The following is a 24017-nucleotide window of genomic DNA, read 5'->3' as shown; positions in this document are numbered from 1 at the left end:
CTTCTTTTTAGGAAATTACTCAAGCCTTTTTTAAACCCTGCTAAGCTAACTGATTTCACCACATTCTTCAGCAGCGAATTCCAGAGTTTAATTACATGTTGAATGAAGAAATATTTTCTCCGGTTTGCTTTAAATCTACCTCATGTATATATTCCACATTTGCTTTGGTGAATAATTCTCCCCCACTGTATTAGAGGGAGCTAGAAGAGCCTTCTTCATAAGTTAATAATAACAGAATGTGAGATACAGAGGCATGTTTCATTTGGACTAATCTGACATATCCATGTCGGCATGACAGAGTGCTTATGACTCACAGTCACCACCTCCAACTTCACTGCTGTATTTAGAAGCAGCGGGCAGCACAGTCAAAGCTTGAGGCCCTGATGTCTCCTGTCATAGGAGAAGAATCTGATGGTGATTCTTGCTAAAAAGGGACTAGCTATTAATGAAGAAATGATGTTGGATGTACAAGTTTGTGGCTCCAGGATACCTAATGTTATTTCACTGAAACTTGAGCTTGTATGTAAGTGCAGTTGTGAGGCTGGATATAAACAGGCAGGGACTTCTGGAATAAAACATAAACATTTGCAAGTTCATGCAGTTCTAACTTGAATGTTGTTCCAAGGTATCTTGTGTGCAAGTTATTTCTTTAAGCTGTGTTTACATTGGGCTTTGCATGAAAACCATTGAGGTTCTTTGAATTTTAATAGCCCTTTTGAGTTTTACTGCTATACAGGGGCATTGGTAGGTAATAATTTTTGAGCTCAGGGAAAATGTAGGCTTTAGAGGGGGGAGTTACCTCACAACACAAGAAGAGTATGATAGAGACCTTTAAATGCCTCCACAATAGAAGGAGAGCTTTGAGATGAGGGGTCATAGGATGAGAGTGAAAGGGGATAGGCCCAGGCGTAACCTAAGGAAATATTTATTTATTGAATGAGTGGTGGAGGCTTGGAACAGCCTCACTGTGGAGGTGGTGGAGACAAGGACTGTATCTGAATTCAAGAAAATATGGGCAGAGGAAGGGATCGTAGAGCTTGGTAGCTGGTATGGATGAGCAGACTAGATAAGCTATAAGATCTTTATCTGCAGCCATTTTCTGTGTAACTCTTTGTGGCCAGCCAACTCAGTGAGGTTTAGCTGGACAAAAACACGTGCAGGTGGGAGGACCCTAACAGTCCTCCACTGCAGCCCTCAAACAGTTGCGCTGAAATGTTCTTCAGATCCTGCAAATGCATGCATTTCAATCTTGCCCTCTCGATATGGTAACTGCAAACAATCACTTAAGTGTGTTACTCAGGTATCTTATTTATGGAATTTGCTACAGTAGACAATTCAAATAAAAATATATCAATATTAGTATTATTTTTTAATGTTTAATATCCAATTTGAGCAAGCAGGTCAAGGCGGTTTACAAAATTTGCGATATGTGTAAACTTGAAATTAGAGAATGACACGGTGGCAAATTTTTCCTCATCCCCGCGGGAACTAATTTTTCCGTCCTGACGAGTTCTTTTCCTGTTCCTGCCCCATTCCTGCAAGCTCCGTCCTCATCTTCACAAGCCTCAAACACTTTATAATCATAAGTACTCGAAGCTTGTGCGGTTAAGGCAGAGCTTAAAGGAATGGGGCAGACACAGGGACAGCGATAAAACTTGCAGGGACAGGATGGGGGAAAAATTTGTCCCCGTGTTATGCTCCACTTGAAATCTTTTGGCAGCCCTCAGAGGTTTCTCATATTCACATTGCAACCCTTCACTTGAAAAACGCTGCCAGTAAACACAGAAACATAGAAATAGACGGCAGATAAGGGCCCACGGCCCATCTAGTCTGCCCACCTTAATGTCCCGTCCCTTACCTTTGCCCTGTGAATAGATCCCATGTGCCGATCCCATTTGGCCTTAAAATCAGGCATGCTGCTGGCCTCAATCACCTGTAGTGGAAGACTATTCCAGCGATCAACCACTCTTTCGGTGAAAAAGAATTTCCTGGTGTCACCTCGTAGTTTCCCGCCCCTGATTTTCAACGGATGCCCTCTTGTTGTCGTGGGACCCTTGAAAAAGAAGATATCTTCCTCCGCCTCGATGCGGCCCGTAAGATACTTGAACGTCTCGATCATGTCCCCCCTCTCTCTGCGCTCCTCGAGCGAGTATAGCTGTAATTTGTCAAGCCGTTTTTCGTATGGTAGATCCTTGAGTCCCGAGCCCATCCAGGTGGCCATTCTTTGCACCGACTCCAGTCTCAGCACATCCTTGCGATAATGCAGCCTCCAGAATTGCACACAGTATTCCAGGTGGGGCCTCACCATGGATCTATACAATGGCATAATGACTTCCGCCTTACGACTGACGAAACCCCTTCGTATGCAGCCCATGATTTGTCTTGCCTTGGACGAAGCCTGCTCCACTTGATTGGCAGACTTCATGTCCTCACTGACGATTACCCCCAAGTCTCGTTCTGCTACCGTTTTTGCTAGGATCTCGCCATTAAGGGTATAAGACTTGCATGGATTCTGGCTGCCCAGGTGCATAACTTTGCATTTTTTGGCATTGAAGTTTTGGCATTGAAGTACTGCTACTTCAAGAAGTTATCAAGCCTGAACATTAAAGCAATGTCTATTATGATTCAGTACTTGCTACTTCACTAAGTTTTGAAAATTAAAAGTTTTTTAATAAAACAAAGTTATTAATTAAAGAAACTTTAATAGTGACAAGAGTTAATATAAAAAGAAAGGTACACCAGAATAATGATAGTTCACAAGGGGCCGTGAACACTTGAGGTCTTTTCATCTTTCAAAATATATATATATATATATAAAACGCACTTGAAATATCACTATTTATAGTCGATAAGGTTTTTGAAAAAGATTCCTTCTTATATTCATCTTAATTGGAGGGTTATTGGTCTTTGACCTATTATTTTGAGGACTATTGATCTAGACCAGCGGTTCCCAAACCCTGTCCTGGGGGACCTCCAGCCAGTCGGGTTTTCAAGATATCTCTAATGAATATGCATGAGAGGGATTTGCATATAATGGAAGCGACAGGTATGCAAATCTCTCTCATGCATATTCATTAGGGATATCTTGAAAACCCGACTGGCTGGGGGACCCCCAGGACAGGGTTTGGGAATCACTGATCTAGACCAAGACCAAGGACATATATAAGTCCCAGGAAGTTAGCTCCTTTAGTTCTGGGTGGAATGTATTCTTGCTTTGACCTTTATTACCCTTGGGGCAATTCTATAAGCTGTTGCCTAGAGATCAGCACTATTAATGTGCATCAAAGGTACCATTAATTGATAGAGTGGCACCTTTGTGCACTACTTCATAAGGGAGGACCCAAGTATTGCAGCACCTCTTCTCCCTTGAAAAGAGGAGACTGAGAGGGCACATGATTGAAACATTCAAGATAATGAAGTGAATAGACTTAGTAGATAGAGACAGGTTGTTCACCCTCTCCAAGGTAGGGAGAACAAGAGGGCACTCTCTAAAATTGAAAGGGGATAGATTTTGTACAAACGTAAGGAAGTTCTTCTTCACCCAGAGAGTGGTGGCAAACTGGAACGCTCTTCCGGAGGCTGTTATAGGGGAAAACACCCTCCAGAGATTCAAGACAAAGTTAGACAAGTTCCTGCTGAACTGGAAATTAGGCAGATAGGGCTGGTTTCAGGGCACTGGTCTTTGACCTAAGGGACGCCACATGAGTGGACTGCTGGGCACGATGGACCACTGGTCTGACACAGCAATTCTTATATTCATCTAACTGCAAGGGGGCATATTTGTGGCCATGGGAGTACCATTCTGGCTGATATATGGAAAATATGGTTTGCTTGGTCTTTTTGCAATGAACTTACCGCCTTTTGCCTTTGAAATATTGAGAATCCTGAAAGGACTGGGCAGACATATATTATAATGCTATCTCAATAATGGCCTATGGACCTCTCTTTTAGGAAATTATCCAAACCGTTTTAAAACACCACTAAGCTAACTGATTTCACCACATTCTCTGGCAACAAATTCCAGAGTTTAATTATACATTGTGTGAAGAAATATTAACATAGTAATATAGTAAATGATGGTAGATAAAGACCCAAATGGTCCATCCAGTCTGCCCAACCATACATGCTCCATAAATTAATCATTTAAATTAAATGGCCCTTTTTCTTAGATATTTCTGGGCCAGAAACCTAGAGCCCTGACCGGTAGTGTGTTTAGGTTTTATCTACTCGAATCTCCATCAAAGCTCACTCCAGCCCATCTTAACTATCCCAGCCCATCCTCAACTTAATGTCCATATTCAGACACAGACCATACAAGTCTGCCCAGTACTGGCCTTAATTCCTTCAATATATACCCTTCACTTTCTGATTAGAGATCCTCTGTGTTCATCCCATGCTTCTTTGAACTCCGTCACCATTTTCCTCTCTACCACCTCTCTTGGGAGCACATTCCAGGCATCCACCACCCTCTCCGTAAAGTAGAATTTCCTAACATTGCTCTTGAATCTACCACCCCTCAACCTCAAATTATGTCCTCTGGTTTTACCATTTTCCTTTTTCTGGAAAAGAGTTTGTTCTAAGTTAATACCTTTCAAGTATTTGAACGTCTGAATCATATCTTCCCTGTCCCTCCTTTCATCTAGGGTATACATATTCAAGGCTTCAAGTCTCTCCATACTTCTTCTGGTGCAAACCTCCTATCATTTTTGTTGCCCTCTTCTGGACCACTTCAAGTCTTATTATGTCCTTTGCCAGACACGGTCTCCAAAATTGAACACAATACTCCAAGTGGGGCCTCACCAAGAGCATGAATACCTTCTTTCTTCTACTGGTCATGCCTCTCTCTATACAGCCTAGCATCTTTCTTGCAACAGCCACCACCTTGCCCCACTGTTTCTTTGCCTTTGGATCTTCATCTCAGGGTGCTGAGGCTATAGTTTTAACCTCTGTGCTACACTCTCCCCTATTGATGGTCTCTGCTGCCTTCACTCCTTTTTGATGGTTGGGTGTCTTCTTGAGTACCTGATTGCAAAACTGCTTAGATAACCTTGATAAGCAGTATATAAAAACTTAATAAATTGAAACTTGAAGGTACACTGGTAGGGCAGGAGTACTGTTCCTGTACTGGCAGCTGTCTCACTTTCCTCGAGGAACCTGGGTAAGTTGCTTTCATGGGGTACCCAGGCCTAACGAGCTCCACTGGATGGGGGTTTTGAACATGGATCCCTTATACTGCAGAGTGAAGCACCATGGCCTGGACCACAGGGCCAGCTCACAAGTTCTATAATCCTCTGTTCTGTAATCATCACAGTCCATAAAAGATGCTTTCTAGCAAAGTAAGTAATATATTTCACAATCCCCCTTTTATCCTTGGACACAACACAAATTTAAAATGCACTATATTGCCACTGTTTCTGTATTCTTTCCCGTAATGTTTCCTTCCTTCAGGCAATTATCATTATCCTGATTACACAACAGGTTTGGGACAATGTCTGGAACACAAAAGGATGCTGTGTGGGCAAGACTGGCACCCTTATTAGGGTTCTTGGCTAGACATTCCGTCCCATTACTGCCTTAAAGCTATGGTGCTGATGCAAGCCCCTTACTGAATATGCATGACCCTGTCAAAATTCCTCTGCAAGTGGATGATAGTTTCCATGCATAATGTTTTTAACTTTGAGAAATGATCTATTTTTGTTTAAGCAAGGATGAGTAATAGGGGGTTCCCTCCCCCCAAGTCCTTGTAATGTTATTTAAGAAAAGTATTGTTTCATTTTGGGGGTCATTCAGGGTCAATGTTGAATATCCACCTAGTTTTGTATGTGCATGCCATGGAACTACTTTCTTTTTGAAAACCAGTTGCATGTAATTATTACTGTTTACTGATGAAAGAAGGGGGAAAAAAAGAGTGGCTAGTGTTTTATTCCTTGCCAGGTACTTGTGACCTGGGTTGGCATGTTGGGAACAGGATACTGGGCTTGAGGGACCTTTGGTTTGTCCCAGTATGGTAATTCTTATGTTCTTATCTGAGTGAAGTATAGGACAATCAAGCTATTGTGACATCACTGATGAGTTTGGCTCTTAAGCATTGGCGGAATGAAGCATTATGACATCACAATCTCAGTTCTGGAATGTTGCTAATCTTTAGGTTTCTGCCTAATACTTAACACATTACAGAAGCTCATGTAAACTGTTTTGAATAGACTCCTCAGTTATTAGTAGCGGTATAGAAGCTTTCAATAAACAATTGTATATTTTAGTTATCTGTTGTTCGTGTAAGTTTATTTTATTTTCTTCATCTCTAAAGTTGAATTGTGATGCACTCAAATTTCAGACAGAAAGAACATAAGTGAGTAAATATTTTTTGATGAATATCTTCCAAGTATCTGTCATTTCTCAACAGCTGGTGCTCAACTTTCACCCAATAAAGCCACATTGTGGTTGAACTGGACTGAGTTGATTCTGCGCTAGTGGTGTGCATTTGACAAGAATAGTACCCGGCAAAGTTCTGGGTTTCTGGCCCAGAAATATCTAAGAAAAAGAACAATTTAAATTAAATCATTAAATTATAGAGTGTATGTTTGGGCAGACTGGATGGACCATTTGGGTCTTTATCTGCCGTCACTTACTATGTTACTATGTAGGTTAATAGATACTCGTGTATTTTGGAAACAACAGCTAAAGAAAGTATTATTTGATGGAGAATGCAAACAAGACTCTAAGGGTTCCTTTTACTAAGGGGTGCTAGCGGTTTTAGTGCGCGCCACAATACCGCACGTGCTAAATGCTAACGCCTCCATAGAGCTTGCGGTAGTATTTTTATTTAGCACGTGGTTAGTGCGCACTAATCTTTAGCGCGCGCTAAAAAAGCTAGCGCACCTTCGTAAAAGGAGCCCTAAAAGTATGAATACTGAGTCATGCTTTTGTTCTATCTAAGTTAGATTATGGTAATTTAGTATATGCAGGTATAGGAAGAGGACAACTGAAGCGCCTACAAACAGTACAAAATGCTGCGATTCGGTTGTTAGGCCATGCATATATTCGTGATCATGTGACACCTTTATATCTGAAATTCCATTGGATGCCAATGGAATTTAGGATCAAATTTAAGATCTTGATGTTGGCACATAGAGCATTATTCGAGTTACAACCATTATATCTTTCCAACTCGGTATTATTTTATGCACCGAGGCGTTTATTACGATCTTTGAATGATAGTAGGGTAGCTGTTCTCCATATCTCGAAGGCTTGGCTCAACTAGAGATTGTGCATTCTTCTATTTCGTTCCACGGTTATGGAACAATTTGCCTATAGAATTAGGAAAAGAAGAATCGTATATAAACTTTAAAAGACATTTAAAAGCACATTTTTTTCAACTGGCTTTTTTTAAATTGAAGAAATGAGTTTGGGACTACAATCTGTACTTGTTCAGTTATTTATTTTTAATAAGATTTTCAGTTTGTATTAATTAGTTAATTTTTATTATTGCTAATTTGATTGTTATAGAATATTGTGTATTTAAAAAAACAAGCCAACCTTTTTTCTCTTTTTATTTCCTTTTCTATTCTGAATGGAGTTGTTTTCGAAATTGTTATGAATTATATATTGTAAAGCCCTTGGATCCTTTTTTGGCTATATTAGCGGTATAGAACGTTTTTAATAAACACAAACATTACCTTATGTAGCAATATGTGTGTGATATCCTTGGGGTTGTTGCAACTGTGCTTTCTCAAACTCGTCCACTTAAAATCTCTGTCTCCTGTTAAAATATTTTGCCCTGCTGTCTTTAGTATTTGGTGGAAGCTATACCTACTAAAATGTGCCTCCATCTCACAGCAGTCATTATATGTTTCCATGGTGAATGTTTCCTACCTATGAAGAAAGATAATTCCCTGGCTTTTAGCACAGCCATTTAATACAGATGGTCATACATTTGACTCTACTGATTGCAAACTAAAGAATAGTGTCAGTTGTGCATGTAATTCAATATAACAATTAGCTGCTAATTGATATTAACTACCAATTATTAACTAAAATAGCTGTTAATTGGCGCTAACTGGCACTAATTAGCTGCTACACATGTAACGGCACTTTAGTCGGTTAAATAGCACCAACTAGTTTGAGTCATAATAGCCATTGGCACTTAACCAGTTAGTGCTTCTAAGTACCATATTTTTCACTCTATAAGACGCACCTGACCATAAGACACATCTACGTGTAGAGGAGGAAAACCAAGAAAAAAAAATTCGGAACCCTGTCCCACCGCCCTACCCCCTATACCCATTCTGGTGGTCTAGTGGTAGGCCAGGACAGGGTACAGGGCAGGTCTAGTGGTAGACAGCACTCCCCCGGTACCTTTTTAAAATTCTGGTGGTCCAGCGCTGTATCAGCAGGAGCTTTCTGTGCTCATGCCCCTCCCTCTATGGATGGCTGCCTCCTGGTCTCTTGCGGCAGAGTGGCGCACAAGGCAGGCGCAAGCTTTTCATGCTCCTGCCTGGTCCTGTGCTGCTCCCTGAATGGCTGCCACCCATCATATGTTACGCTCCTCAAATCAAAACGTACCCATCACTAAGATACATTAACACTATGCGAACTAATATTTTCTCTGTTACGGCCCCTACAATCTGGAATTCGGCACCGAATCACATAAGAGAAATGACATCCCTCGATAAATTTAAAAGCAGTTTAAAACCTTTCTTTTTAAAGATGCGTACGATGTATGATAGTCCTTTAAGGACGGTAATGGAAGTCTGTTCCCTTCCATTAGCCTTGTATTTTTAGATGTTTCCCCTTCCATCTGTTTTACCCTCTCCCCATTCTTTTCTATCAAAATATTGTAGTTCTGCCTAGTAATGCTACATATCAGTAAGTCATTGTTTGTCAGTGCATCTGATTGTTGTATTGAAATCTGTTTTTAATGTATTTTTTAGTTTCTTTTTTATACTATGTAAAACCGCCTTAATATTTGATAAGGTGGTATATCAAATTTTTAATAAACCTGAACCTGATCATATTTTAAGAAAAATGCTGACTATCCTAGGCTGGATATATGGAAGTAAAAATCTAAGGTCTGTTCAAAAAGTTCCAGGACTGATTTTATAAAAATGTATTAAACAATCTTGCAACATATTCCATTGGTTCCCCTTCAAAGTACTCCCCTTCCCTACATATACACTTTTCCCAACATCGTTTCCACTTCTGGAAACAATCCAAAAAGCATCTTCACAAATCGCCAAAAGTTGTTGTGCCAAATTTTGCTTGATGTCTTCAATGGTGCTAAATCGCTTTCCTTTCAGCGTGGATTTAATTTTAGGAAACAAGAAAAAGTCATCAGAGACCAAGTCAGGAGAGTAAGGTGGCTGGGGAAGAACTGTCATCGTGCTTTTTGCAATTGTTCTTCTGGTTATCGGGCATCAACCATGGAACTCTGTTAGAATGTTGCCATGCAATGTGAACCCAGGCTTTCTAGTTCTCTATCCATCAGGCTATTCTTCCACTCCCAAAGAAGCCATTTGCTTCTAATAATATCAATCCCTTTAACTGAGCAAATTGATCATTTAATATTTTGATTTTTTTTAAAAAGTCCATTCTGCATCTGACCTACTAACTAACATATAACAGCATGACATCTTAAATAATAAGCATTAAAAAAAGTATAATATGAGAATTTGTGTAATCTACTGAATTCTATTCTGCATTGGTAATATTATCTAATAATATTTGACACTAGTGATTAAACAGAAGTTTTACATTTTATAATTCCATCTGAAATGCACAATTCCTAGAATATATATCATGGCAAGAAGCAGGCCTTTTTTAAAGCAGTCTATGGTATTTATGCGTAAAGATACCAAGTAATGAAATATTTCAAACAATATCTTAATCTAATTCTTTTACAATCAACCCATTAATCAGAGTTTTATTGCAAATACTAAAATAACCTTTCAGATGTAACAACAGTGAAATTCATGCTACATATTTTTTAAAAATCTTTAATTTGGGGATATCACTGGATGAACAGAAGGAAATTAAGTTAAAAATATATTTTTGAGTCAGAACAGAGAGCTGTAGCAGATATTTTAAGCAATTTGGGGGGGCCCTTTTACTAAGCAGTGAGTTTGACATCTGCATATGTAAAGTGTGTGCAAAAGAATTTTTAATTTTTTTTCTGGAGAGGGATGTGTTGGAGGATGGAGAGTGGGCATTTCTGCACTAATCAGTTGGTGTATCCATATAACTGTGCACTGATTAACTCAGGATTGCTGTGTGAGCCCTTAGGTCCTGATTCTGTATAGGATGGCTACTGAAGAGGTTCGACCACATAACACCTTCCTATCGACTTCTACACTGGCTACCGACGGAGGCACGTGTGTAATTCAAGTTTGGTTGTTTTTGCTTCAAGGTACTTTATGGCTTAGCCCCTAAATATATAACAGACCTTTTCTCTTTCTCAACCAACAAACATAGGCAAAGCTCACACCCGAACTTTGTTTCCCCACCGGTCAGAGGCTGTAAATTTAAAAGACATCACCAACATCTTTTCTCACATCAAGCAGCTCTGTGGGGTAAAGACCTAGAACATTTACTCGCGCCTACTATCCATAGGGAATTCAGAAAACGTCTAAAAACACATCTTAGGAAACACATCTTAGAAATACTTAGGAAACCAACCTATACAATCCTAGCCCTCAACAAATGATCTCTAGAACTGTCAATCACCAAGTCTATACATTGTTGGTTCCACTCTATCTGTAACTTCTTTAATCATTGTAAACCGCATAGAACTTCACGGTTCTGCAGTATATAAAAAAACTGTTATTATTATTATTATTAGGTGCCGCTAGGTACTCTAATCAAAGATACCTAGCGACACCTAACTTCAGAATCCACGCGCAGCTATTTTTTAAATTGGCTTAATTAACGTGGTAATTGACTGCACCAGTTTTCAGACAATTAAAAAAAATATTTTAAATTAACAATTAGTTTGGCATCAAACTCTTAGGATGCCTAGCAATGTCTAAGCTGAGGTACCTTCCGATGCCTAACGACACCTACCTGAAATGTAGGCATAGTTAGGGGCGCAGAATAGGCATCGCTAGGTGTCTGGGTTAGGCGCCGGTAAAATAGACCAAGTAAAGACTGGCCTAATATATTGGTGCCTACCTCTAGGACGCCTAGTGACACCTAAGCATGTCTAGGTACTGCTTGGTGAATTTCTATAAGCGGCACCTAATGGTTGACTGACAACTATGCTGTGTTGTTGGGTCACTGCTAGGCACTTTTTATAGAATCCAGTCCTTACTGCCAACAAAATGGGTGGTGGAAAGTGTTCACATGCTAATGGTCATGCTAATATCAAGAAAAAGGAGGAAGGTCTCTACAAAAACAATCCAAGCAAAATGAGACAGCAGTGACAAACCAATGGAGGAAAGAAAACAAGACACATTGTCCCAATTCATGCAATCTAAAGTTTATTGACAAGAATCAAAACAGCTGATGTACGAGGGCTGATTGTAAAGTACCGAGACTGCCTCTGTTTTTCTTTCCAAGAAGTTGATGTATGCTGGTTCTTGTGAAGCTCATACATCAATGTTTCTGAACCAACAGCTGGACTGCCATAGTCTTCGTTGTTGGGTCACAGCAAAAGGAAGAACTTTGTATGTTTCGCCACGGCAGATAAGCAAGACATGTCTATGAGAGTACACATGACTAATCGTTTCATCATCGTATGGATGCCATAACATTTCAAGAGTTTCATTATCGCTCTTTCCAAGTTTAACACATAATTCAATCACATACCTCTGGAGTACTCCCACAGACACGTCTTCCTCATCTGTCATGACAAAACGTACAAAGTTCTTCCTCTTGTTGTGACCCAACAATAAAGACCATGGCAGTCCAACTGCAGGTTCAGAAACATCGATGTATAAGTTTCATGAGAACCAGTACAGTGTTACCATGTCTACTTCTTGGAAAGAAAAACAGAGACAATCTCATTACTTTGTAATCAGCCCTCATACAAATGATGTTTGTTAGTGTCTCTCTAAAACATCCAAAGAGAGAGGCAACATTTTAGATTTGGATTAATGAAGCTTAGTAGCTGTTTTTAGGTTTTTGATTCCTGTTTATACTTTGCTGCATTTGGAGAAAACAGATCCCTCATGCAGAAATTACATGCTGAGACACCACCATTTTGGGTCATTTGTACATCAGCTGTTTTGATTCTTGTCAATTAACTTTGGATTGAATGAATTGGGATGATCTAGCTGTTTTCTGTCCTCCATTGGTTTCTCAGTAATGTCTCATTGTGCTTTCTTTGTATGCTAATGGGCATCACTAGCGCATGACCATTAATTGAGAAAATAGAAAGTAAGCCTTTTTCTGGCTGTGAGAAAAGTGGTCTCAATGCACAGGAAAAACACATGTAAGGGCACTCTAAGGCCAACTCTTTCTATGCCTTGGTAAAAGAACCCCTTAATGATGTAATTGTGCATAGCACCAAAATATTGGAATAAAGGACATCTTGACGAAGAAGCTCTTAGTCACTGAGGTTCAATACCTCCTTCATAAAATTGTAGTGCACTTTAAATGTAATTAATAGAAATAAAACAAAGCAAAAAAGTAAAATAAGGCAATGCCTTATTTTTTACTGAGCTAACAATTCATTTATGGTATGTTGATAACATAGGCAGTAATGTTGACATGCAACTACATGTATAAATATTTAGAATGATGCCATTCATGTGCTTATGTGCGGACATATATGTGCAACTATTCTATACATAAACACTTAATTTACACAGACCATATTTGCAAGGGAGCATACATGTGGGCTGGACTATAAGTTAAAGGTGCATCTCTGGCAGTTTGGTGTTAACACTTATACAAGCTCTATGGCTGACATAAGTGCTGGTGCCTAGCTTTTAAGTGTGTATTTAGGTGTTCTATAAAAACAAATAGGTATACGTAGTCTTTTAAAGAATGAGCTTCTACCAGGTGCCCTTTGAGTGCCTAATTATAAACACCCATTTATAGAATTGCCCACTGACTTTCTAAGCCATATGAAGGGCAAACCTATAATTAAATGCCAGTGGTTCCGCATACCTTGCGCATGTAAATGCCAAAAACTTGGCACTTTTGGATGTAGATTTAGTACATGCTATTTTATAAGGGTGCAGGTAACTGCCTTCCCACGCAAACACCAGAGGACATACTGGTGGGTAGAGCATGGAAGGGGCTTGGGTGGGGCTCCAAGTTACACATGTACAAGTGGATTGATTTTTTTTTTTTTTTTACTGCATCAAGATTTGCAAAGACTAGAGAACAGTCAATGAAGTTACAGAGTAATACTTTTAAAATCAATAGGAGGAAATATTTTTCACTCAGAGAATACTTAAAGCTCTGGAACGCATTGCCAGAGGTTGTGGTAAGAGCGGAAAGCGTAGTTGGTGTTAAGAAGGGTTTGGAAAATTTCCTAGAGGAAATGTCCATAGTCTGCTGTTGAGACAGACATGGGGAAGCCACTGCTTGCCCTGGCATGGAATGTTGCTACTATTTGGGTTTTGGTCAGGTACTTGGATTGGCCTCTGTGAAGACAGGATATTGGGCTATTCTTATGTTCTTAAGTATAGGACAATCAAGCCATTGTGACATCACAGATAAGGTTGGCTTTTAGGTATTGGTAGAATGAGGCATTATGACATCATAATCTCAGCTCTGGAATGTTTCCAAGTTTATTAAAATTTGATATACCGCTTAAAAATTGTCAAAGTGGTGTATATTATATTAAAAAATATAAAAGTAGGGAAAACATAATTCATACTTGGACAAAGACAAGGCAAACTGAAATGCATAGGTAAGGGTGGTAGAACTACAATCATGTATAGGAAAGAGAGAGAGAAAGGGATAAAACATAGGGAGAGGGAAGCTATGCTCTTCCTTATTTATGTATTTGTTGATTTATATGAGAGTAATCAATGGTCTAGGACGAGAAGTAGATCCTATGTCTTATGCATCCTTAAATAAAAAAGTTTTTAAGTTCGTTTAAAATTTATCAGTGTTTTCTTCTTCTCTTAAATAGAGTGCTAATGAATTCCAATGTACGGGTACTTGTGATCTGGATTGGCCACATGATGATGGGATACTGGGCTAGATGGACCATTGGTTTTATCCAGTAAGGCTATTCTTATGTTCTTACGGAAGTTGCCCAATACTACAAGTTACTTGCATCCTTGCTGTATTTAGTTGCCAATATGGCAAAACTTTGACTGGTGTAACTGCTGGTGATTAAAAATTGGCGCCAACTAAAAACCACATTAAGCACCAGTCTAAAAATGACATTCAAAGCTAGCCGCTGATTATAGGATAGCGCTAGCGCTGGGATCCATGCCTAACTTTAGCCACAAGGATTTGCACCAACCAAATTAGGAGCAGATCTCCCTTTTTCTATAATGGCATTCATAAATTCCAGGAACACTTCCAGTTCACCCATGACCCTGCCGTGGCCACACCCTCTTTTGGATGGAGCCTAAGAATACATGTGTACATTTTAATTGATCCCAATTAGCATTGATAATTGACCATTAGCACCAAATTATTGATGCTAATTGGCTTGTTATTCATTTAAATTGCATATAGAAATTGGGCTTTTCCACGTGCAATGTTGACTGTCATTTATAGAATCCGGGGGTAAATGTAATGCAAGCCAACATGTCGTCAATACTGGCATAAGTTGTCTCGACAGTGCCAATGTTTTGACACAGTACACGTGTCTTCTTCAGGAGTCTATCTTCATCAAAATACCACCTCTGATTCTGAATACGTCAGTGTCTGATATATAAAGAAGAACCTTGCTCACAGCTTCATATATCAGACACTTATGCTCTATTCAGAATCAGAGGTGATATCTTGGTGAAAATAGACTCCTGAAGACACATTCACTGTGTCAAAACATTGCCACTGTCGAGACAACATATGTCAGTAGTTATCTAGTGGAGTGGAGATAGAGCGGTGAAAATTTACTTAGCATTTTTTGTTCAAATTTAAGTTTTGTTTTTTTCATTACTTTATTTTGGATTTGTGGTTCTGGGGGGTTTTTAAGCACCTTTCAGTCTTTTTGCTCCCATCTTTGGTATTTATGAGTAGGAGTATTTATTTCTAATTGAATTGAATAGCTTTGTAAGGACATTATGATGTACGGGGTGGAGTTTATTTAGATTTCGGCCTGGTGCTAGTCATCTATGAACTTCCACCCAGGGCTAAATTCGAACCGTAGGGTGGCCTGAGCCCGTACTGAAAGTCCTTTTATTAATTTCAGTTACCCTACCCTTATTATTATTTTTCATGCACTGGAGTAATTCCAAAAGGGAGTTTAAAAGCACCAATTTATTTTTTTGTATAGTATTTATCTAATAAATTAACTCTTATTTGAAATCGGGTCCCTGTGCGAAAGTCATCTTTCAATCCCCGCTTTTTGTGGAATTGCTACTAGTGGGGATTTTTCTTCTGTTCTTTCTTTGGATTGATCCATTGAAAATGCATCATTTTATTTTCCTTTGGTTTTTTTTCCTATTTATTTCTTTCAAAGTACACGAACAAGGCAGCTACATTGCTTTATCCTCGATGACCCTTAAAATCCTGAACAGTAATTCTGATCCTCAGAGCTACAGTAATATGCTATAAAAGCCACTTGATTTCCTTTATAAACTCTCCATCTCTCGGGACATCATTTTCTCTTGGAACATTCTGAGCTGCTGGATTTTAATTTAGCAGTTCGGCGACTGTTGGATGTGTTGGTGTGCTGTTGTGAAGTACATTAGAGCTTCAGCCATCAGCATGCGCTGAACAGGTGGTTAAGTTAAAATAAAATCTGTGAATATTCATATTTTTTGGAACGCTACGAAATGAACACACAATCAAACAGTATGACTAAACCCCCAGACCCAATGACCCCCCTACTCGCTAGCAGCGAAAACACAGCAGAATGCTGTGACAAATCAGTCTACAATGATGAAAACAACTTCCAAATGGAGTTCTTTGGCTAGACTTCAGGCATTTACAGTATGTTGGGAATGTTTACGGTTACTCGATAGAAATGTTTTAAACTCAGGGGTGCAATATTTTCTCAAACATCTATGTCAATTGAATTATACTGCAATTCAAGCATATTTGCGTACTATGGCTTGCAGTTTTGCATTGCATGAGCAGAATATATCTTTTGTATTATAGAATTTACATTGATCATCGCTGTGAACTGCCATAAAAGAGCATCTGCTCGCTTGGGCCACTTACAGTTGGATGCATCCACTGCCAACACTATGGGGCTCATTTAAAAAAAGAAAATGCCCAAAAAGTTGCATAAACTGGCAGAAGGACAGATTTTTACCAACATGTCCAAATCACTATTTTCAAAACCCATTTTGCAGCTTTGAAAATGTCAAGGTGCATTTTGGGTGGGACTAGGATGAGGTTATGATTTGGACATTTTGCTGCAATAATGAAACATTGTAGTCGAGAATGACACGGGGACACATTTCTCCCCGTCCCTGCAGGAACTCATTTTCCTGTCCCTTTCCCGTGAGTTCTTTTCCCGTCCCTGCCCTATTCCTGCAAGCTCTGTCCTCATTTGCACAAGCCTCAAACACTTTAACCTCATAAGTAGCAACATTCTAGAGCTCAGATTGTGATGTCATAATGCCTCATTCCACCAATGCCTAAGCTCCGTCCTCATCTGCACAAGCCTCAAACACTTTGAAATCATAAGTAGCAACATTCTAGAGCTCAGATTGTGATGTCATAATGCCTCATTCCACCAATGCCTAAGCTCCGTCCTCATCTGCACAAGCCTCAAACACTTTAAAATCATAAGTGTGCGAGGCGTGTGCGGTTAAAGCAGAGCTTACAGGAACGGGACAAAAGCTCATGGGGACGGGACGGGGAAATTGAGTTCCTTTGGGGACGGAGAAAGATTTGTCCCCGTGTCATTCCCTACATTGTAGAAAACGTCCAGGTCAAACATTGGATGTTTGAGACTAGACCTGTTTCAGTAACGAATAAGTGCCAAAAAGATGCCCAAACTGACCAGATGACTAATAGAGGGATAAAGGCATGACCCACGTTACTCTCCCAGTGGTCATTGATCTCCTTCTACCCCTCAAAGATGTGAAAAAACCCCAAACACTACATACTCTCCTGTATAACAGCTGTAGATGTTATGTTCAGTCCTATTAAGAGTTAATTTATCAACTATGCCCAACACTCAGGGTCTTTTTCTCATGCCAACAGCTGCTTCAGAGACTCAGTGGTAACTTTTCAACGGGTTACTCGTGGCTCGCCGTTCTCTTCATCAGCTCACATTGAACTGATCATTTACTTCTGTTTTTTATTTTTTAGATGAATATTTCTATTTGTCTTAATCATCACACTCCCTTCATTTAAAAGTTACACTTATGTTTAATTGAGGAGCTGCTGCCAATATGAGCCATGTTTCGCTACGGCTGCCTCCCAGGAAATCAGGTGCGGTTTAGAGAATAATGCATGCACCCGGGAGCTGCACCTAACTCTAGGTGCAGCCATTTGCATCAATGGAAATGTGGCACCAATGGAACAGGGTGGAGGTGAGAAACTTTCCGTGCTCCTAACGACCATTATATTAATAAAATATTAATAGTGCAAATGGGGTCCTCAGTGTGAGGTGTTAAGCTCTATTGAGTGAGTACAAGGTTCACTCAAATGCTTAAATGACATTGGCAAGAAACTCCACGTTTCAAGCCACACACCATCATAGGTTATCCCGGCTGTGTGTGATCATCCAGTGAAAACTGTGATATAATCAAACGATAATTAAATTTAATGTAATAAAGAGGAAAGTTTTGGCCGCCACTCTGTAAGCCAAATGGAAAAAAAAAAACCTCACAGCGACGGTATGATTTAATTCACAGCTGTGTAGAAGACGCCCGTGTGCGATTCTCAAAAGCTGCTTAGGTGGCTTCTGAGACCAGGTGGCTCCCAACTTAGGCACTTCTTACAGAATCTGACCCTAAGAGCTCTCATGGTAATTTTTTTTAAATGATACTAATTCTTCTTTACTGTTGAAAAGGATTGAAATCACAGAGAGAGAGCAAATAAAAGTCTATCTGCAATGGAAATAAAAGCCTCAGAATAAAGTGACAGTCATAAATTTAAGTGGTATAATGCACGATTCTTGCACCTTTTATTTAGTCACTACTAGGCGCTTCAACCTTGCCATTTTTTGCCGATTGTAACGACACTCTTCAGTTAACTTAGGCTTAGGGTAAAGAGAAGAGCAACTAAAATGGTTCAGGGACTGGAGGAGTTGCCGTACAGTGAGCGATTAGAGAAACTGGGCCTCTTCTCTCTTGAAAAGAGGAGACAGAGGGGACATGATCGAAACATTCAAGATAATGAAGGGAATAGACTTAGTAGATAAAGACAGGTTGTTCACCCTCTCCATGGTAGAAAAAACGAGAGGGTACTCTCTAAAGTTAAAAGGAGACAGATTCCGTACAAACGTACGGAAGTTCTTCTTCACCCAGAGAGTGGTAGAAAACTGGAACGCTCTTCCGGAGGCTGTTAGAGGGGAAAACACCCTCCAGGGATTCAAGACAAAGTTAAACAAGTTCCTGCTAAACCTGAACATACGCAGGTGAGGCTAGACTCAAATAGGACACTGGTCTTTGATCTAAGGGCCGTTTCGTGAGCAGACGGCTGGGCATGATGGACCACTGTTCTGACCCAGCAGCAGCAATTCTTATGTTCCTATGTCAGGGCACACTAAGACCCATTTTTACTGCAGCTCAGTAAAAGGACTCTTAAATCAGGTTATAACTATACATGTTCAGAAATACATTACAATCATAAATCTACTAACATTTCTCACAGAAAACCATTCAAAGTATGAATAAAAATGACTAAATAAAATCAGCTGTACTTCAGCATATTAAATATGCAAAATTGCAATACATCACAGTACGTGCAGATCTGGATTTCTGGTCTGCTTTATCTTTGGCCTCTTATTCTGGGAGCCCAGCATTGTTTAATATTTGATAGTTGTCATGTTTAATAATGGTGCAATCCAAACACAAAAAAGCTGTGGAAACTACAACGTTCTTGACTTTCCTTTTATTTCTTACACAAATCTTCAAAAACACAAAACTTATCCACATTAAGTTGCAATGATGTTCGATAGACCCGACACGGGCTGTGTTTGGGCAAACAAGCCTTCTTCAAGAGTCCTATAAGGTTAATACAAGGCAATGTATTAAAAGAAGAAGACTATTAAAAATTATGAAAATGTGAATAGTGAGCAGTGAGACCATTTGCTGGTGGAAAGTGATAGTGAGGTGGGCTATTCATTTCGCATGATTATTGTGGATGTGAAGGATATGCATGGTGTATTATGGCCTGAAGTCATAATGCCATTGTACAGAACCATGGTTAGACCTCATCTGGAATACTGTGTGCAATTCTGGAGGCCACATTACCATAAAGATGTGCTAAGAGTCGAGTCAGTTCAACGGATGGCCACCAGGATGGTCTCGGGGCTCAAGGGTCTCTCGTACGAAGCGAGATTGAACAAACTGCAGCTCTACACTCTCAAAGAATGCAGGGTAAGGGGAGACATGATTGAGACATTTAAATACATCACCGGACGTGTCGAGGTGGAAGATGATATGTTCTTTCTCAAAGGACCCTCGGCCACAAGAGGGCATCCACTCAAACTCAGGGGCGGTAAATTTCATGGCGACACCAGGAAGTATTTCTTCACAGAAAGAGTGGTTGATCATTGGAACAAGCTTCCAGTACAGGTGATCGAGGCCAACAGCGTGCCAGATTTTAAGAATAAATGGGATGCCTATGTGGGATCCCTACGAGGGTCGAATTAAGGAATTGGGTCATTAGGTATGTGATCTCGAGAAGAGTAGACTTAGGGAGGTGGGTCAGTAGAGTGGGCAGACTTGATGGGCTATGGCCCTTTTCTGCCGTCATCGTCTATGTTTCATGTGAAAGTTCATTCGTATCCCATTTGGTGTATTATGAATGGTGATGTGAAGAAAGAGAGGGCATGGAGACCAATATAAAAGTGAAACAGCCCATGCGGTAAGGGAGGAATGATGGATTGTGTTGTTGAAGCTGATAGTCATGTAATAAATTGGGCCATTTATAGAGTTGGTGAAAAACTTATCGTAACAAGTCTAAAGTGCATCTAACTGTGCGAAGCAAAAGTGATTGCTATATAGGAAATTTAGAAAATGAAAATGAAAAATTACACCGGATCATGAAGAAAAGAGGCGTTACATACCCAGAGTGATAGGTTGACGAAATATGCAAATGTGGAGCAAATGGTTTGAATCTTGAAGAAATTAATCTAGGGAGGATAAAACAATAAAAGACATCTAAATCAACTGATTAAATGTTATCTAAAACAGAATAAAACAAACTCACCAATAAAATATCTGTGGAAAATGAGTCATTCCCTTTTTTGCTTTTCCTACCTGTCTTCAATAATGGACAATGTTTAGACCCTTTCCTGCAATGAACATGGTAGTGGCAACCCATAATTGAAACCTTGCCAAGAACTTTTCTAAGAAAGTTGCCATGATACATCATGGCTTAACGAACCAGAAGTCATTGTTTCATGTGGGAATGATAACTCCTTTTTAATACAATTTAAGATGATGTGTCATAGACTACTTCCCAGCAGCTGCTTTAAATTGTCAGCTTTCATATGGTGCTACTGTACATCTGTCAGGCACTGTTTCTGGAATTAAAAGCCGTAAGCAGTTGGGTGCAGCTCTGAATCCATTTATGATGAGAAGACTGAAATCATCCTCTAATAGGGCTGGTCGATGCAAAACATTTTCGTAAAAAGGGAAGACCTGCACAATGCCATCTCCGTATCACTTTCTGCACTTGAAACCATATTTGGAGAATTCAAAAATATATTTCAGGTGGTGAAAGATTTATTTATTCATTTTTATATATACACACATATATACCTTTCTCCCAAGGGAATGCATTTTTCCATATCTGCCCTAGTGGGCTCCCAATCTATCTAATGTACCTGGAGCAATGGGGGGATTAGGTGACTTTCCCAGTTTCACAAGGAACAGCATGGGTTTGAACCCACAATCTCAGGGTGCTGAGGCTGTAGCTTTAACCACTGCACCACTCTAGAAATCAAAGTGTAGTAAAAGCGAGCCAAGAATAGGACAATCAAGCCATTGTGACATCACTGAGGAGGTTGGCTCTCAGGCATTGGTGGAATGAGGCATTATGATGTCACAATATCAGCTCTAGTTATCAGAGGCTGAAACTTCTCACGCTATTTATTCAGTTTTCTATACTGTTCTCCCAGGGGAGCTCAGAACAGTTCACATGAATTTATTCCCTGTCTATCCCAGTGGGCTCACAATCTCTCTAATGTACCTGGGGCAATGGGAGGATTAAGTGACTTGCCCAGGGTCACAGGGAGCAGCATAGGGTTTGAACCCACAACCTCAGGGTGCTGAAGCTGTAGCTTTAACCACTGCTATGGAACATACTGGGTTTTATGCAGGTTGAAAACTGAAAAATGTGTTGTCTAACTCTTGGGCCACAGTGGCAAGAATTAAAAATGATTTTGTTTTGAGGGGCTGGCTCCCTTGCACAGCTGTAGTGTTATTGGGAGGAGATTCAGACGTGAGTCTTTTGTCCAATGAGGTCAACAGTACTTGTGAAAGTTGCTAAGGTGACACACCTGAGCTGCTGATTATAGGGAGAGCTGGTAGCTGGTGGTGAAGATATTGTCTTTGCTACCAGAAGAGCTGCAGCAGGGCATTCAGTATCAGAGGAAAGCTCTTTGCCAACAAAAGAACTCGATTCATCTAGGTATGTTATACAGGGAGTGCAGAATAGTTATAAAAAAACAAGAATGGGGACAGTGGCATAGTGAGATGAGAGGCACCCAGGGCTGTGCCGCCCCCACCACCACCTTTACCTCCACTTCCACCTTCACACGTTTCTTCCCCACCCTCTCCTGTGTGCACACGCTGCTTCCCTTCCTCCATACCTCTGTAATGTTTGCGGCATGAGCAGAAACCCCCCAAAGCTGCAGTGGCACCACTGTCAGCTCTTCCTCTGACATCACTTCCTAGATGCGGGTGCAGGAAGTGATGTCAGAGGAAGAGTCGACGCTGGCATGACAGCAGCTTGAGGGTTGCTGTTCATGGCACAAACATTACAGAGGTACGGGGGAAGGGAAGCAGCGTGTACAAAGCAGCAGTGGGGGGGGGGGGGGGGTAGAGGAAGATGAGTGCCTGCACCCTCACCAAGACAGTGCCCAGGGCGGACTGCCCCTCCCTTCACTACGCCACTGAATGGGGAAAATTATAATTATTACAAATACACATTCATAATTTAATTTAACTAAGGTCGGGTTGGAGGAGTGGGGGCTATATGAGCTTTGCAGTCAGGACCCCCCTTCAATATGCACTGATACCCAACATTGAATTCTGGCTATAAATGCATGATATCTGCAGCTTTGGTTGTTAGTTTGAATTACACTGTGGTTAGCAGAAGTGCTTACAGAATCCTTCAATGTATTCAAAGTGACAGCCTGCTGTGTGTCTAGTGAAGGGGCTCCAGGGGGTTTAAACCATATGTGCTGTCCAGCGACCACCTCTAAAAAGAAGTTGGAGCTCAGTACATGCATGCAAAACATCCAAACTAGTATCTGAGTTTCATCACAAGATGCAGCATAGTCGTGTAGCCGTATTTGTATGAGATCTGGCTCAGTCCTGTGAGAGGATACTGAAAAATCGCTTTCGTGTCCAGCTTCCTGCCTTTGTCGCCCCCAAATTCTTCAAAGTTCGCAAAGTCTTCCTTCTATTATTTTTCTTAGAATTCTTCAGTTTTTTTCTGGGTCCAGTATATCTAACTTTGTTGAAAATTGATAAAGCAGACTATAATTTTCACATCCTCTACAGGATCATCTCCGTCTTCCGGTCTCGCAGTTCATTATACACCGTGGTCGCCTTCTATTGCTTTCACCGTCAACCCTTTTCCCTGGAACCTATGTCAGTTTGACAAGGAAGAACTGAAAGCAGATAATATATACAGTACATATAAAAAAAAACCCCAGATATAAAAGAATAAAAATTAATGGGACAATCAATGACAAACAAAGGAAAAACTATCATCGAGAACTGATAATAGCCAGGGACAGAAAAGCAAAAAGTCACTTATCAATACAATTTTCCTTGTACTTCAACTGGGTCATCAAATAGATTAATATCTAGTTACAAGCTGTTCATTCATTGCAGAAGAGCCTGTACATAGCAGTAAATATCTCCCATGGCACTGATAAACTCTCAAAGGTCATAGGCCAAGGTGCTTATTCTCCAATGGAGACTGCTATGCCAAGTACATGCTCCCAGTGATACAGCCATAAACATTACATGCTAAGTGAAACTTAAAAAAAGGGTCTATTATATTCCACTGGATTTATAATTTTCAAGGTGGACAACTGTGCTTGTTAATCTTAATGTGCTTTGGAAAAAAAACCCTGAATGCCCAGGCATCATAAAGAAAGAACCAATAAAGCAAGCTTATGTGGCCCAGTGGATTCTCACAGTATGTCGCACTGTTGTTCAATTTCATAAAATGGGCTCCAAGTATCTTAGCAGGTGTACTATTGAATCAGCATCCAATCTGTCTACTGTATGTGCCCCCCCCCCCCATTTCTCATCCTTATTGTTTCTTCCCCTGAAGGCAGGCTCAGGACACACAGGATCCCTTCATTGGTCCAGGGTTGGACGAGAAGTCTCCCCTGAGATTGAAGTTCAATACCATTCTTGTGTCTGCAAAGATCACAGTAACAGCTGGAGCTACTGTCCCTCCCTCCGCAGAATTCAAGTACATTTTTTGGTGGTACATCTGAGCTCTGTCGTCCTCCTTTAGAACTGGAGGACTTCCTCGAACCTGCTAAGCTCTTGCCTCTTTTTAACATATTTTAAGAA

Source organism: Geotrypetes seraphini, chromosome 17 (genome assembly GCF_902459505.1).
Source record: "Geotrypetes seraphini chromosome 17, aGeoSer1.1, whole genome shotgun sequence".
Classification (NCBI taxonomy): domain Eukaryota; kingdom Metazoa; phylum Chordata; class Amphibia; order Gymnophiona; family Dermophiidae; genus Geotrypetes; species Geotrypetes seraphini.
The sequence above is the reverse complement of the archived record's forward strand: the minus strand, read 5'-3'. Positions refer to the sequence as shown.